The sequence below is a fragment of the Erpetoichthys calabaricus genome, chromosome 1, assembly GCF_900747795.2.
Source record: "Erpetoichthys calabaricus chromosome 1, fErpCal1.3, whole genome shotgun sequence".
Taxonomy (NCBI): domain Eukaryota; kingdom Metazoa; phylum Chordata; class Cladistia; order Polypteriformes; family Polypteridae; genus Erpetoichthys; species Erpetoichthys calabaricus.
In genome coordinates this window covers 304,170,207-304,183,838 of record NC_041394.2, presented here as the reverse complement: position 1 = coordinate 304,183,838, position 13,632 = coordinate 304,170,207, and positions in this window count along the sequence as shown.

Below are 13,632 nucleotides of genomic sequence, written 5' to 3'. Positions count from 1 at the left end.
AACAAATTTGGATTAATATGCTTTCTTGCATTATTTTTGTAGCAGAAACATATTTTCTTGACATCCTTTGTTAATATTCAGGCATGTTATAGTCAGTTGTATTTATGCAGTTTACTCATGTTTCAAATCTCATGCTCGTGATTTTTGTTATGTCATAGTCAGAAAAGAAAGTCATGACCCTGCAAAGGATCTAGATAAAGGAGAAACATAACATTAGAAAAGATACATAACATATATAAAAAAAATTTTTAAGCCAAACGATTTTATTTACCTTAGTTAAAAGCAAAAAGTAATTTTTTTCTTGACCACAATTTTTGTGGTTATATGTGACTAAATAAAATCATGGGGTGCACATAAATTTATTGATTCAGACAATTTTTGAAACTTGTTTAGCATGGTGGGGAATTACAATGTTGTTGTTTTTTTATATTTTATGGTGTTGTACCGTGTTAGCCATTATGAATGCAGTGAAATGTACATCTTGCCTGAAGAAGGGGCCTGAGTTGCCTCGAAAGCTTGCATATTGTATTCTTTTTAGTTAGCCAATAAAAGGTGTCATTTTGCTTGACTTTTCACTACATGATGAAAGTAGATATTCTATTAATTGATTGAATGAATTAACTTATGTGTACCCCATGAATTTATTTTGTCACATATAACTGCGAAAATTGTGGTTAAAGAAAAATGTATTTTTTGCTTTTTAGTGCATTTATGACTAAAGTATATAAAATCATTTTACTTTAAAAAATCTTTTTTTATATATTTTACCTTATAGTCAGTCAGTCATTTTCCAACCCGCTATATCCTAACATAGGGACACAGGAGTCTGCTGGAGCCAGTCTCAGCCAACACAGGGCGCAAGGCAGGAAACAAACCCCGGGCAGGGCGCCAGCCCATCACAGGACACACACACACACACACACACAAGGGACAATTTAGGATCGCCAATGCACCTAACCTGCATGTCTTTGGACTGTGGGAGGAAACTGGAGCATCTGGAGGAAACCCACGCAGACACAGGGAGAACATGCAAACTCCATGCAGGGTGGACCCAGGAAGCGAACCAAGGTCTTCTTATTGCAAGGCAGCAGTGCTACCACTGCACCACCGTGCTGCCCTTTTTTACTTTTTAGTCTTTGAGTATTTTATACATGATTTTTTTTAAATCATTTTTCATGAACGGGAAGCTTCTTTTAAAGTATTACATAATATATCGTCTTTGCAGAATTATTTGAATACTAAAAAGAATAATATTTTGGTCTCTATTTTTCTGTTTAAGGTCTTATGGGATTAGTACTCAGTCGCCTCGAAAAAAATATATTGACAACAGAGCGGCAAGCTTACGGCAATACTTCCTCACCGTGATCATCAAGGCTACTCCTTCGCAAGAGTAAATAAGTAAATTCAGCACACATATTTACCCACTCCACTCACTGGAAGAGGCAAGTGAATGCAATCTAATGCATCTCTCACTTACATGCTCCTATAACCAAAACTCAAAAAAGCTCCAGCAGATTATGAAGTATGCAGCTAAAGTTATTGGGGCTGATGTAGATGATTTGACTAGTGTGTGTCAGAGGGCAATGCTAAAGAAACTGGAAATCATCTCAACTGATGACAGACATCCATTACATGTAGAACTAAACTTCAGTAAATCAGGAAGGATAGTTGCTTTGAAAACCCACACAAATCGCTCCAGAAACTCCTTTCTTCCTAGTGCCATACGACTTTTCAATAAGAAATACCGGAGATAATGTTTAAGGTTTTGATATATATCCTGTTACCTTTTTTTTTTTTTTTGGTATAAATATGTTTTATCTAACTGCCTTACCTTAACCTTTCTTATTTCTATTTGTCTGTTTTATTTCATTCTGTCTGTTACCTGTTATTAGATGCAACTGAGAAGGCAAATTTCATGTTTTCCTGTGTAAACTAAATAAAGAAACCTAACCTAACCTAAACCTATATCTCACTATATTCTCTCTTCGGTCATTATTGTGTGTGCGTTAATTGTAATCACATAGTCATTGACTACGGTGAAATGTGTTATGTAATTGCATCGGTTTTGACAGATTATTGTATTGTCATCGATACTGAACGCGTATGCAAAATTTGAAGAAATTTGCCTTGCCAAAAGTGGGTTTAAAATCAGTTGCAAGATTTGACCCAGACAAACAAACAGACAGAGGAGTCAAGTTAAATAAAATCGTTTAAAAAGAATTAAATAGATGAAAGTTGATATTTTGGTAACACATTAGTTTAGGTACTCCAAAAATGCATCTCTTACTCATTTACTCTTGTGTAGCAAGACTTCTTTGGGTCTTCATAACACTTATAAAACATCAGTAGATGGCTTATTCACCTCTGTGCAGTATGGCGTATTGACATGACGGTAAAATGACTTGTTAATATGAAGGACACACAGGTCTTATAGTAAACAGGTGATATCAACAGACATATGACTGAGTTAAGCCACCTCAGAGCACTCCAAAGTGAAGTTTTGTTAGTTGGTCACATTGCAGGGATGAATTAACACTTTACTGGTGCTTTAAAAGTATTATGAACAAAAGAAGTGTTTGTTACATAATAGTAAATGATTAATAGATGCATTACTGCAGTACCTAAACTAAAGTGTTACTTATACTTTTATAACAACAATGGCAGAGAGATCTTGATATAAGGAAGCATGTCTCATCAGAAACTGCAGATGACAGCTGCCACAAAGAAGCATCCCGGTTACTCCAGCGAATACAGCTGCTCAGATTAGCTAATACATTTAGAAAAAAAAAGACAAAGGTTGAATTTGTGGATTGTTTTGTTCTTTAAGCTGACACCATTTACACATCAAATTTAAACTTTTTAGCAATTCTGAATGGATGAAATTAACAATGTGGTGCGTACTATATGTATATAGTATGTGAGATATGTATACTTGACTCATGTTTGTGCTAGATGACAATTGATTTTTTTTTTCTGATAAATGTTTTGAATATCTCCCATCCTTATTCATAGTTTTTTGTAAGTTATTTTGTTTTTGTGCATATTGTTTGATATGGATGGAAGGACTGAAAGGGTAACTGGTGGTTTTGATATACATATATTTTATTTGTGTGGCATTCAATTTATCTCATGTATTTTTTTTGTCTTAATTATTTTACTGATTTAATTACAACACATCCTTTATACATCAGTAATACATACGTTACAAGATATTCAGATCATTTACCACTTCCCCTACCCATCTGCACTAAAATGAATTTACAACAAAGAAGTGTGTAGATACAGTGATATAGGTTCGATTTTCCTTTTTAAGATATTGTAAATATATTTATTAGGTAACATTTTAATGTAGAATAAAACATGTGAACAATACACTACTATAAATGAAATATTGCAAAAGTGTGTAATTTTAGATAACACAAAAAGCAATAAACATCCATCCATCCATCCATCTTCCAACCCGCTGAATCCGAACACAGGGTCACGGGGGTCTGCTGGAGCCAATCCCAGCCAACACAGGGAACAAGGCAGGAAACAATCCCGGGCAGGGTGCCAACCCACCGCAGAAGCAATAAACAAATTCAATCATTTTGAACATTAAATAATTACACCCTTAAGCAATAATTTAAAAAAAAAATCCCTACCTCAGGTTAAGATTCAATTTTTTAGAACATAAAGATATAAAATTGCCCAATGAAAGGCAAATTAAAGGTTTGCATAGTATGTCATTGTATACAATTGCATATTGTAACATACAGTATATGAACTTAAACGCTTAGTAAAAATATTTATTAAATGAATACATTCTCTGGTGGGCTGGCGCCCTGCCTGGGATTTGTTCCTGCCTTGCGCCCTGTGTTGGCTGGGATTGGCTCCAGCAGACCCCCATGACCCTGTGTTAGGATTCAGCGGGTTGGAAGATGGATGGATGGATGGATGTTTATTGCTTTTTGTGTTATCTAAAATTACACACTTTTGCAATATTTCATTTATAGTAGTGTATTGTTCACATGTTTTATTCTACATTATGGATGGATGGATGGATGAATACATTACTATAATAAATATAGTGTAAATGAAGGCCTGGGTGGGAGAGGGTATTGTACATTGGGAAAAAAGACAGGATTCAACAAAACACTAGAAGGTGCAGAAAATCATTTAAAAGGGAAATAGGCAAAAAGAAAGGAAGCACTAGTGTAGGAGAAGTGCAGCAGTCAGTGCTTCTTATCTTTGCTAGGAGTTAGGCATCCCAGAAGTTCACAGGAACATCTGACACTGCCAGACCTCCAAAGGTGCTCATAAAAGGCTGGTAGGAGCTGACAATATCTCCTGACTGACAGGGGATAACAGTTGGTCACAAACAACGTGTTGTGTGGATATGCACAAAAGAATTTCACTATACTTTGTACTCATGACAATTTTTAAAACTGGAACTGGAAACCAGTTGCTCTTTGAAAAATTATTATTTGTTTTATCTGTTACCAGTAACGGCGTACTGCACGATAACATGCAGTGAATGCACTTGATTTATAGTTTTTCATCCTCTTTCTCTGTACGTTTAGCATTCGTTTGCTCAGAGGTTGATGTGCTGGCTGCTTCCTGAGCAGCTCTTGTTTTCTCCACTCTAGCGGCCCGATTTTTCTCTTCTTCAGTTGACATCTTTTCACGTTAAAACTCAGTCAGTTTTTGTGTTGCAATTACTTAGTAAGTTTTTTCTTGATTTTTCACTTAAGCTGGCACTTAAGTTTTCAATCTGCCTCAAGAATGATTTAAGATATGAAGAGGTAGGGGAAGTGACGGTGAAGGTTGTAGGGATAAGAACGGCACCTGTAAGCATGTGCTGCACGGCTGCCCTGTTGCCCGCTGCCAAGAGCTGATTCTACAATAAAATAAAAGTAAAAAGAGTAATAAAAATCATCACCCCAAAAGTGGACTGTAGAGGTCACATAGTGTATGTGTACCAAATTTCAGGTCAATAGGTCAAACGGTTTGCAATATACAGGTGATTTAAAATCCTGGACAGACAAACAGACAGCCACGGTAGCGCATTATACTGTATAAAAAGATTTGTGCTGTGTTATTTGTAGTGAAGGCTGAAAAAAAAATCTCATTTTCATGGAAAATGGAGATAACAAAGTTTATCATACAATAGACTTCAACGGGACAAAAGCTGAAGAACACCAATCAATATAACAACATCCATGAAAAAAAATCTCAGCTAAATTGTGTTGCATAATTCACATGTCAGTTATCCAGTCAGTGTCATGAGCAGGCTTTTTGTTTTTGATTTTGATTGACTTCTAAAAATTATTTTGACGTTGTTTTAGGGGGTTTAGTGGTCAATGAATCCTGTGGTCTTACAGTATCTATTTTAGTGCTTGACACATTTCTAACATTGCTGAATTTAAGTAGCATTCTCCCACAATGGCATTTTATTTTTCTAATGGGCACTGCCATTTTTGAGAAGTATTTGTGAATAATTTTTATGCCGTTGCTTGGCAAGGTCACGTTGAAGTGTGTGGCGCATAACATTTCCAGATCCATAGTATAAAAGATTGCATCATAGATTTCCTGGTTGTCCTTGATTGGATTGTTACAAAAGACAATTGCATTCATTCTTTGTTGTTTTCAAATTCCTGGTTATATATATTTTTAACCCTGATTTTTGACAATGATTTACAATTTATGATTTTGAATCTGGTCATGTATTTCTTATTCTTTATTCTCGTTACTTAGGAACATATTCTTGTTCCGGTTCCTGTCATAGCTGCTGCTACCTTATGCAGTTAGTACAATCATATGTTCATAACATCAGAGCATAAGACTGGTCTCTTGACCAGTGAATGAGGGGAAGGCCAGGTATGTAATTTAAAATCTCAGTTCCATCCAAAAACACGTATTTAACAATATTTTAGCAAAACTAAGTGTGTTTTTGCTGTTGTGAGCATGCAACTTAATAATAAACATATGGACTTTGTTGCGAGTAAGTTAACATTTTTTTCATTGACATTTTAATATTGTTTGCTGTTCCTTACTGCTGGCACCCATTTGAATCCTATTGTATAAGAAATTTTTTTATTTTTGTTCTATGAAAACATGGCATTAAAATGTTTCTCAGCCTTAACTAAAAACAACATGGAGTAAGTAACAGATTCAAAAATTATAATTTTTGGGTGGACTAGTCCAACTACAAACCTGCAGGCTGTCAGATGGTAGTACTACATGTAGGTCTTTTAAACCATTAACTGTCTTTTTTAAGTGAGACGGCCCAGGGGTTGCCTAACAGACTTGAATATTTAAAGGCAATAAAAGGCTCAGGGGTATAAAGACTCCAGGGGTCGTGAAAGTTATAGTCTCATGTGCCTACAACTAAAGTAGAGCTCTGCTGACCTCAAAAGTGGTTTCAGGGCTTAGCCAAAAACTATGCTAGGAATGAAGTTTAAAAATGTATTAGTGCCAGAGGTACATTCAGTGTGGAAAGATTTCTTTACACAGAGAACCATAGACACATGGAACAACTTTCCAAGTATTGTGTTAGACAATAGGACTTTAGATGTTAAACAAGACTTGATGTTATTTTAGAAGAATTAAATGAATGGACTGGGAGAGCATTGTTGGGCTGAATGGCCTGTTCTCGTCTAGATTGTTCTACTATTCTGCGTGTGGAAAAAAAAAAACACGCAATTGACAGGACAGAAAGATGCCAAGGTCTAGAGAGCAAGAAATACAGGGGCAGAATTAGGAAGGCAAGAAACAATTTGACACTTTAGGCACAGTACTTTGAAGTGGGTAAGACAGCAATTCATTTCAGGCAGACAGTGATCAAAATCTGTGGAGGCCGACACAGAGTGATTGCTGGGGTTTTATTTTTCCCACTGCTTTGTACTTTCATGTTCTCCCTTGGTTTATTTTTTTCGATGTACAAATCTCTTTTTGAATATTTTTGCCTGTCTGACCAAAAAACCTATCTATCCAGGGTGGCAACTTTAAAGAAAATGTGTCCAGTGGCTGGAGTTGGGGAGCATTTGAGAATGGTGTTTTTTTTTTTTTTTTGTCTGAACAGTAAACACTATCCTTATTTGTCAGGGTTCATTATGTAGAATTTTTAAGCTTGACCTAAAACCTTTGTCTATTTATAACTATGCTGTATTTCTACTGGTATATTACTCTATCAATGTAATATTTTACTTATATCTTAAATACTGCATAGTATAAATACTGAAGCTATCTGTTTCCATGAACAGAGATAGTTGTTCATTTAAAAGAATGGAAACTGTAATTACCTTTTTCTAAATTTTGTGCTTGGATGCTACAGCCAATTACTTTAATTTGCTGTGTAATCCCATTCCTAAACGTTTTGAAAAAAGCTGACTGTCTGTGACCTTTACACTCCCTAATGGCTAACACAATCAGGGAGGTAGCGCCCATATGTTTAATGCCAATGAGACAATGTCATGGGCAGTTAACATTTCCACCGTAAATCAGGGGATATTGCCTAAAGCTCAGATGACTTCCAGCTGCATGGCCTGGTAAAGGCAGTAAGAAACTTTCATGTTATCGGTCAGCCCTGTGTTGTACATTAAGGATTTTGCTTCTTTTTTTCATGTTAAAAATTCGTGGTCAACCTCCAATCAAATTTGGTTTTAAGCAAACATTTTTTTACCAGATTCAAACAAAAGTATGGAAATAACATTAGCAGATGCTGGCTTTAATTCATTCTGCAAGGCTAGAACAATTCCATGCACTGCACTCTGCCTTTGATGCCACAGGTCTTAAGTGCTGTAAAAAGTACAAGAATATTAACATTGTTTATAGCATGAGTGCAATTATGTAATATTCAAAACATTTTAAACAAATAAATAGTATTAAAAAGCCTGTAAGTCTCGCCTTTGTGAATCTCCTACTTTAGCAAATGAAGGAAACTCTACAGAGTCTTAAATTTGTACTGCATATGAAGAAGGGGCCTGGGTTGCCTTGAAAGCTTGCATATTGCAATCTTTTTAGTCAATAAAAGGTGTCATTTTGCTTGACTTCTCACTACATTCATAATGGCTAACATTGTACAACACCCTAGTACTACTGCATATGGAAAAAACATAACGAAAAATGTACTGTATATACCAAACATATCAGTTTCATTTAGTGGCATTTAGCAACTAGCTGAAACTTGCTCAGTTGGAAGTGCCAGCTTCAAGTAAGTAATGTTCTTAAAAAGAGATATGAAGGGAAGCAAATTAAGTACCCACAGACTGTATCCTCATTCATATCCCTCTTTGGCAGCCTTGGAATATGGTGCAGGCCAGGGACACTAAACAGAATAGCAGTCCCTACCTAGTGCTGCTGGTAATGCTGTTGCCCTCCTGTGGCATGGCTGGTACTTACATCTTCTTTTCCTAGGACATGTCCTTAGATGTATACTTCCAGTGTCTTACAGGAAAAGAAGCAAAACAAATTTTGAGATATCTAGAGTTCCCCTTTCTAGAGTTTCTACACTCATTTTATGAAGGTTCCCTTGTGCTCCTCTGGCTTTCTGAATAAGAAATTGGAGCAAAATGTTACTATATACACATTGGAAAACAAATATTACTTTGATATAGTAAACTGCACAATTGTTTTGTAACTAGTTAGCAGAATGTGCCATTTGACTCTCTTCAGCAGCAATTTTGGGTAACTGATATTTATTTTTAATCACATTAGTTTTTTTAAGCTATACTTACAAACACCCAGCAGCATTTACTGCACTGTCACTTTTCCACAAATTATGTGACTTATTTCCTGATCTAATAATTTAGGTATTGTTTAACTAGCAGTGCAAAATGCCTATTTATTAAAATGGCACAATGGTACAGTGGTAAGTTTCTCTGTTTCAATCATGGTGTGCATTTAGGAGCCTCTTTTCAGCGGATATGCTAATTTCTATGCCCCTCTTTTTTGTGTATTCCTTCCTTTATTTGATGGACATTCCAACCTTCATGTGGATGCCAGACAACATGACGCCTGGGCATAGAAGCCGGATGTTTTGTCATTTGATCTATATAGTGATATTGTTATTTTTAACTTCATCTATATTTCAAATGCAGTATTTAATGGTAAGATTAAGTTTTTGACATCCCAGAGCACTGTTTCACCATTTTTGGAAAAATAAGTGTAATGTAGTACAGTGATCCCTCGCTATATCACACTTCGCCTTTCGCGGCTTCACTCCATCGCGGATTTTTTATGTAAGCATATTTAAATATATATCGCAGATTTTTTGCTGGTTCGCGGATTTCTGAGGACAATGGGTCTTTTAATTTCTGGTACATGCTTCCTCAGTTGGTTTGCCCAGTTGATTTCATACAAGGGACGCTATTGGCAGATGGCTGAGAAGCTACCCAACTTACTTTTCTCTTTCTCTCTCTTGCGCTTTCTCTGATCCTGACGTAGGGGGTGTGAGCAGGGGGGCTGTTCGCACACCTAGACGATACGGACGCTCGTCTAAAAATGCTGAAAGATTATCTTCACGTTGCTACCTTCTGTGTGCAGCTGCTTCCTGAAGCGACATGCTGCACGGTGCTTCGCATACTTAAAAGCTCAAAGGGCACGTATTGATTTTTGACTTTGTTTTTCTCTGTCTCTCTCTCTCTCTCTCTCTCTCTGCTCCTGACGGAGGGGGTGTGAGCTGCCACCTTCAACAGCTTTGTACCAGCGGTGCTTCGCATACTTAAAAGCCAAACAGCCCTATTGATTTGTTTGCTTTCCTCTCTGTTTCCTTTGAAGAGGAAGATATGTTTGCATTCTTTTAATTGTGAGACAAAACTGTCATCTCTGTCTTGTCATGGAGCACAGTTTAAACTTTTGAAAAAGAGACAAATGTTTGTTTGCAGTGTTTGAATAACATTCCTGTCTCTCTACAACCTCCTGTGTTTCTGCGCAAATCTGTGACCCAAGCATGACAATATAAAAATAACCATATAAACATATGGTTTCTACTTTGCGGATTTTCTTATTTCGCGGGTGGCTCTGGAACACAACCCCCGCGATGGAGGAGGGATTACTGTACAAGTATTGTGGATAATGAGTTGACCGATTCTTATGAAAGTTTTTGGACAACTTGTACTCATTAAGTTAATTTAATGGAAAAAGAAAAACAATTGGAAAAAATCTCAATGATGTTTTGCATTTAATTGTTAGAAATGGAGACTTTAGTGCCAGTCTATGGGAATTGCAGAATACTGCAGATGGTAGCGTGTTTCACTACAAGTCAAGAGCATTGTGGTCCAAGATCCAAATCTGTCCTTCTTTATATATATATATATATATATATATATATATATATATATACTTTATATCTATAAATATCTCTATTTCTGTATATACTATCACGACAACTTGGTTATCTATTCCAGAAGTCACACAAAATGGTTATCAAACCTTAATTACCAATAGCATAAAATAAAACTTAAATGAATGGTCATGCTCTAAACAATTAGAAGATTTTTATAGTACGTTTTGCTAACTACTAGAAGGCTGCAAGCAGATTTGGCAAGAAACCATGAAACTTTAATAATGTATTTATACAGAATACAAATGAAGTCTAAAAAATTTCCTAGCTTAATAAATAAGACATAAAAGAAAATATTTAGAGAAAATTTACAAGTAAAAACATTATGAAGGAGTGCCCAGCTGGCAAGACTCTGGCAAGGGCACCATTTAGATGGCACGGGGCAGGGCAAGGTCTCATGGGAAGCCTACAGGAGAGAGTTTTGGTTTCCGGAGGTGCTAGAGACTGGTCCATTTTGTATATTTTCTGTGTGTTCCCAAAGTTAATTGGTGAGGGATACCAATATAATCTCTAATGTGACCTGATTCAGATTTATTTGCCAATCATATTTTATTTTGATGTAAACACATAAATATGGTATCTAATATTTTGAGAACAATAAATTGGACACCACCTTTCCAATGGCAAAGAATTTCCCATTTTCCTTTTATAATGTTGGCTTGTGTGTATAGCTTCACTTTTAATTGGAGAAGTGGACTTGTCAGTAAGTCTTCTGTATCTAATTTCCTGCTGACTGGTGTCCTTGAAGGTTTTATTTTCATACACCACATAAAGGCCAAATTTCAGATTTTCCATTCACATTGATATGAAGCAAAAGAAAATCAGCAATGTATCTTATTCTGCCAAACAATGGGGCTGCAGGAATTTAGCATGAAAAAAAATTGTCAAACACATTTGTGTTTTTTCTCCATTGGTGCTTCCAGAGACTAGAATGAAGTCTATACACCAACTACTGAACATGCTTAATCCAGATTTAAGGTCAGGGAATAATAGCCTACCCTGGGCTGTAATGGGTGCTAGACTGGAATTTTCTTTCTTTTACATAAGCTGAAGCACTGTGAGTCTTTACATGTTTCTCAAACTACTGGATGTGCTAGCTTATTGCAAAAAAGATAAAGTTATTTAGTCTATGTTTTTAACACAAAATCCTTTACAAAAATCAATATGCATACAACATTTGAGCAGGAAAGTATAAAGTTGACAAATACTTCAGAAACAAATGTAAAAATAAAGCACAATAAACTAAGTCTGCAGTTACTCCCAAGGCAAAATGAATACATGCTGTCTAACAAAACAACAGCTGTTGGATTATGGCAGCATCAGTGCAGCTGTATGTATCTATATCCAAGATGCTTTATGAAAAGGCCTGTTTTTAAGAGCTGCGTGCCGTATTAATCCCAGATCTGCAGTATTCACTTGCATCTTTCAAGCAAGCATGCAGACTATAAACACTTTGTACTTTGCCAGTGCTTTGTTTCCCTGTCCAGGAAGTCTAAATTCAGGCAAAGTACAAACAGAACTCTGTATATTCTATCAGCCCAAAAAGAAGGGTGGGATGCAGAGAGTCAAATTATTTTTTACTGGTTAATAAATATCCTAATCATTTTGAAACTGAAAAATAAACAGTGTTCAATCTATATCCATCCATCCATCCATTGTCTCCCGCTTATCCGAGGTTGGGTCGCGGGGGCAGCAGCTTGAGCAGAGATGCCCAGACTTCCCTCTCCCCGGCCACTTCTTCTAGCTCTTCCAGGAGAATCCCAAGGCGTTCCCAGGCCAGTCGAGAGACATAGTCCCTCCAGCGTGTCCTGGGTCTTCCCCGGGGCCTCCTCCCGGTTAGACGTGCCCGGAACACCTCACCAGGGAGGCGTCCAGGAGGCATCCTGATCAGATGCCCGAGCCACCTCATCTGACTCCTCTCGATGCGGAGGAGCAGCGGCTCTACTCTGAGCCCCTCCCGGATGACTGAGCTTTTCACCCTATCTTTAAGGGAAAGCCCAGACACCCTGCGGAGGAAACTCATTTCAGCCGCTTGTATTCGCGATCTCGTTCTTTCGGTCACTACCCATAGCTCATGACCATAGGTGAGGGTAGGAACATAGATCGACTGGTAAATTGAGAGCTTCGCCTTGCGGCTCAGCTCCTTTTTCACCACGACAGACCGATGCAGCGCCCGCATTACTGCGGATGCCGCACCGATCCGCCTGTCGATCTCACGCTCCATTCTTCCCTCACTCGTGAACAAGATCCCGAGATACTTGAACTCCTCCACTTGGGGCAGGATCTCGCTACCAACCCTGAGAGGGCACTCCACCCTTTTCCGGCTGAGGACCATGGTCTCGGATTTGGAGGTGCTGATTCTCATCCCAGCCGCTTCACACTCTGCTGCGAACCGATCCAGAGAGAGCTGAAGATCACGGCCTGATGAAGCAAACAGGACAACATCATCTGCAAAAAGCAGTGACCCAATCCTGAGCCCACCAAACCGGACCCCCTCAACGCCCTGGCTGCGCCTAGAAATTCTGTCCATAAAAGTTATGAACAGAATCGGTGACAAAGGGCAGCCCTGGCGGAGTCCAACTTTCACTGGAAACGGGTTCGACTTACTGCCGGCAATGCGGACCAAGCTCTGGCACCGATCGTACAGGGACTGAACAGCCCTTATCAGGGGGGCCGGTACCCCATACTCTCGGAGTACCCCCCACAGGATTCCCCGAGGGACACGGTCGAATGCCTTTTCCAAGTCCACAAAACACATGTAGACTGGTTGGGCAAACTCCCATGCACCCTCCAGGACCCTGCTAAGGGTATAGAGCTGGTCCACTGTTCCGCGACCAGGACGAAAACCACACTGTTCCTCCTGAATCCGAGGCTCGACTATCCGACGGACCCTCCTCTCCAGGACCCCTGAATAGACTTTTCCAGGGAGGCTGAGGAGTGTGATCCCTCTGTAGTTGGAACACACCCTCCGATCCCCCTTCTTAAAGAGGGGGACCACCACCCCGGTCTGCCAATCCAGAGGCACTGCCCCTGATGTCCATGCGATGTTGCAGAGGCGTGTCAGCCAAGACAGTCCTACAACATCCAGAGCCTTGAGGAACTCCGGGCGTATCTCATCCACCCCCGGGGCCCTGCCACCAAGGAGTTTTTTGACCACCTCGGTGACCTCAGTCCCAGAGATGGGGGAGCCCACCTCTGAGTCCCCAGGCTCTGCTTCCTCATTGGAAGGCATGTTAATGGGATTGAGGAGGTCTTCGAAGTATTCCCCCCACCGACCCACAACGTCCCGAGTCGAGGTCAGCAGCGCA